The following is a 4,776-nucleotide window of genomic DNA, read 5'->3' as shown; positions in this document are numbered from 1 at the left end:
AAGCTAGAGACACCAGCAGCCATAGTCAATTGTCTTCCAGGGGCCAGAGCAGGCGACATTGAAGGAAATTTAAAACTGCTGGCTAAGGGTAAACGTAAATACAGTAAGATCATAATTCACGCCGGCAGTAATGACACCCGTTACGCCAATCGGAGGTCACTAAAATCAATATTGAATCGGTGTGTAACTTTGCCAAAACAATGTGGGACTCTGTAGTTTTCTCTGGTCCCTCCCAATCAGACCAGGAGTGACATGTTTAGCCGCATGTTCTCCTTAAATTGCTGGCTGTCTGTGTGGTGTCCCAGAAACGATGTGGGCTTCATAGATAATTGGCAAACCTTCTGGAGGAAACCTGGTCTTGTTAGGAGAGACGGCATCCATCCCACTTTGGATGGAGCAGCTCTCATTTCCAGAAATATGGACCAATTTATTAAACCCCCAAAATATGACTATCCAGAGTTGGGACCAGGAAGCAGAGTTGCAGTCTTACACGCCTCTCTGCAGCTTCTCTCCTCCTGCTACCCCCCAAAACCCATCTCCATAGAGACTGTGTCAGCTCCCAAACAGACAAAAAACAAACCCAAAACCAGCAACAAACAACTTAAACATAAAAATCACAAAGAAAGAACAATACAGTATCCACATCTGAACCAAAGAGTAAAACAGTGAAATGTGGATTATTAAATATTAGGTCTCTCTCCTCCAAGTCTCTGTTAGTACATGACTTAATAATTGATCAACAAATCGATTTACTCTGCCTTACAGAAACCTGGTTGCAGCAGGATGAGTATGTTAGTTTAAATGAATCAACACCCCGAGTCATTCTAACTACCAGAAACCTCGAAGCACAGGCCGAGGGGGCGGTGTGGCAGCAATTTTCACACCAGCCTATTAATTAACGAAAGACCAAGACAGACTTTTAATTCATTTGAAAGCCTGATGCTTAGCCTCGTCCACCCCAGCTGTAAAACTCAGAAACCAGTCTTACTTGTTATCATCTATCGTCCACCTGGGCCTTACACAGAGTTTCTCTCTGATTTCTCAGACTTTTTATCTGATTTAGTGCTCAGCTCAGATAAAATAATTATTGTGGGTGATTTTAACATCCATGTAGATGCTAAAAATGACAGCCTCAACATCGCATTTAATCTGTTATTAGACTCAATTGGCTTCTCTCAAAATGTAAAAGAACCCACCCACCACTTTAATCACACTCTAGATCTTGTTTTAACATATGGCATAGAAACTGAACATTTAACAGTGTTTCCTGAAAACCCTCTGCTGTCTGATCATTTCCTGATAACATTTACATTTACAATAATTGATTACACAGCAGTGGAGAGTAGACTTTATCACAGTAGATGTCTTTCTGACAGCGCTGTAACTAAGTTTAAGAATATAATCAGTATATAATAAAAACAGTCAGAGCTCTACTGAGCCAACCATCCCTTTAACGTTAACTAGTAATGACTTCATGAACTTCTTCACTAATAAAATTTTTATCATTAGAGAAAAAATTACCAATAATCATCCCACAGATGTAATATTATCTACAGCTACTTTTAGTACCATTGATGTTAAGTTAGACTCTTTTTCTCCAATTGATCTTTCTGAGTTAACTTCAATAATTACTTCCTCCAAACCATCAACGTGTCTTTTAGACCCCATTCCTACAAAACTGCTCAAAGAAGTCCTGCCATTAATTAATTCTTCGATCTTAAATATGATTAACCTATCTCTAATAATCGGCTATGTACCACAGGCCTTCAAGCTGGCTGTAGTTAAACCTTTACTCAAAAAGCATCTCTAGACCCAGCTGTCTTAGCTAATTATAGGCCAATCTCCAACCTTCCTTTCATATCAAACATCCTTGAAAGAGTAGTTGTCAAACAGCTAACAGATCATCTGCAGAGGAATGGCTTATTTGAAGAGTTTCAGTCAGGTTTCAGAGCTCATCACAGCACAGAAACAGCTTTAGTGAAGGTTACAAATGATCTTCTTATGGCCTCTGACAGTGGACTCATCTCTGTGCTTGTCCTGCTAGACCTCAGTGCAGCGTTCGATACTGTTGACCATAATATCCTATTAGAGCGATTAGAACATGCTGTAGGTATTACAGGTACTGCACTGCAGTGGTTTGTATCATATCTATCTAATAGACTCCAATTTGTACATGTAAATGGAGAGTCCTCTTCACACACTAAGGTCAATTATGGAGTTCCACAGGGTTCAGTGCTAGGACCAATTCTGTTTACATTATACATGCTTCCCTTAGGCAGCATCATTAGAAGACATAGCATAAATTTTCACTGCTATGCAGATGACACGCAGCTCTATCTGTCCATGAAGCCAGGTAACACACACCAATTAGTTAAACTGCAGGAATGTCTTAAAGACATAAAGACCTGGATGGCCGCTAACTTTCTGCTTCTTAATTCAGATCAAACTGAGGTTATTGTACTCGGCCCTGAAAGTCTTAGAAATATGGTATCTAAGCAGATTCTTACTCTGGATGGCATTACCTTGGCCTCCAGTAACACTGTGAGGAACCTTGAGTCATTTTGACCAGGACATGTCCTTCAACGCACATATTAAACAAATATGTAAGACTGCTTTCTTCCATTTGCGCAACATCTCTAAAATTAGAAATATCCTGTCTCAGAGTGATGCTGAAAAACTAGTTCATGCATTTATTACTTCCAGGCTGGACTACTGTAATTCTTTATTATCAGGATGTCCTAAAAACTCGCTGAAAAGCCTTCAGCTGATCCAAAATGCTGCAGCAAGAGTCCTGACAGGGACTAGAAAGAGAGAGCAGATTTCTCCTGTTTTGGCTTCCTTCATTGGCTTCCTGTTAAATCCAGAATTGAATTCAAAATCCTGCTCCTCACATACAAGGTCTTAAATAATCAGGCCCCATCTTATCTTAATGACCTTGTAGTACCATATCACCCTATTAGAGCACTTCGCTCTCGCTCTGCAGGCCTACTTGTTGTTCCTAGAGTATTTAAAAGTAGAATGGGAGGCAGAGCCTTCAGTTTTCAGGCCCCTCTTCTGTGGAACCAGCTTCCAGTTTGGATTCAGGAGACAGACACTATCTCTACTTTCAAGATTAGGCTTCAAACTTTCCTTTTTGCTAAAGCATATAGTTAGGGCTGGACCAGGTGACCCTGAATCCTCCCTTAGTTATGCTGCAATAGACGTAGGCTGCCGGGGATTCCCATGAAGCATTGACTGTGAAGGTTCTCAGTCATCCAGGTCATCGTAGTCAAAGGAGTTTGCAAAGAAAAGCATCTGGACTTCTTTGAGTTGCTTGATGACGTTTCACCTCTCATCCGAGAAGCTTCTTCAGTTCTAAGGTCAAATGGCCGAGAGTCCCAGATTTAAACCCAGTGGGAGTATCCCCCCAAAGATATGTAGATGACACCTGGGTCAAAATCAAGACACAAGAAGTGGAATCCTTCACTGCGCACATTAACGCCGTGGATAAAAACATCAAGTTCACCAGGGAAGACACAAAGGATAACTGTTTGCCTTTCCTGGACTGCGCTGTGCACATTGAAGAGAATGGCAACCTCAACATCGAAGTTTACCGGAAGCCCACACACACGGACCAGTACCTCCTCTTTGACTCCCATCACCCTCTGGAACACAAACTTGGAGTAATTAGGACCCTACACCACCGGGCAGAACATGTTCCCTCTAAGCCTGAGGGAAAAAAGAAGGAACACACACATGTAAAGGAAGCACTTAAAACATGTGGTTATCCTAACTGGGCGTTCATAAAGTCAGCAAAGAGGCACAGAAAAGAAGATCAGACACCAGCGAGGGAGGATAAGAAAGACAGACGCAACAACGTTGTCATCCCCTATGTAGCTGGTGTATCAGAGAAACTCAGGAGAGTTTTCTCCAAGCACGACATCCCAGTGTACTTCAGACCCAGCAACACACTCAGACAGAAACTGGTTCACCCGAAAGACAAAACTCCAAAACACAGACTTAACAACGTGGTGTATGTGGTACAGTGCAGCGAGGAATGCCCAGACCTCTACATTGGAGAGACCAAACAGCCACTTCACAAGCGCATGGCACAACATAGAAGAGCCACCTCCACAGGACAAGACTCAGCAGTCCATCTGCATCTTAAGGATAAAGGTCACTCTTTCGAGGATGCCAATGTTCACATTTTGGACAGAGAGGACAGATGGTTTGAAAGAGGAGTGAAAGAGGCCATCTATGTCCACTGTGAGCGACCATCTTTGAACAGAGGTGGCGGTTTACAACACCAACTGTCTGCCATCTATAATCCAGTTTTGAGTTCCCTCCCCAGACGCCTTAACGCCCACTCACATCCTGGGCCATCTGACCTCAGGAATTCACATGACAAGGTGCGGCCAGGTTTCACAATGAGCTCACCCGAAACCCTGGCTGATTAGGTCCCACACCCGCTTTCACACCTTGGCGCATGTGATTAGAGGATCACCAGGGGGTCCTTTGTCCCTCTTTGGGGGGAAACTCCCACTGGGTTTAAATCTGGGACTCTCGGCCATTTGACCTTAGAACTGAAGAAGCTTGTCGGATGAGAGGTGAAACGTCTTCAAGCAACTCAAAGAAGTCCAGACGCTTTTCTTTGCAAACTCCTTTGACCATGATGCATTGAGTTTTTCCTTTCCAGTCACCTTTCTCACTCACTATGTGTTAATAGACCTCTCTGCATCGAATCATATCTGTTATTAATCTCTGTCTCTCTTCCACAGCATGTCTTTATCCTGTTTT

This window comes from Oreochromis aureus, linkage group 14, assembly GCF_013358895.1.
Source record: "Oreochromis aureus strain Israel breed Guangdong linkage group 14, ZZ_aureus, whole genome shotgun sequence".
Taxonomy (NCBI): Eukaryota; Metazoa; Chordata; class Actinopteri; order Cichliformes; family Cichlidae; genus Oreochromis; species Oreochromis aureus.
The sequence above is the reverse complement of the archived record's forward strand: the minus strand, read 5'-3'. Positions refer to the sequence as shown.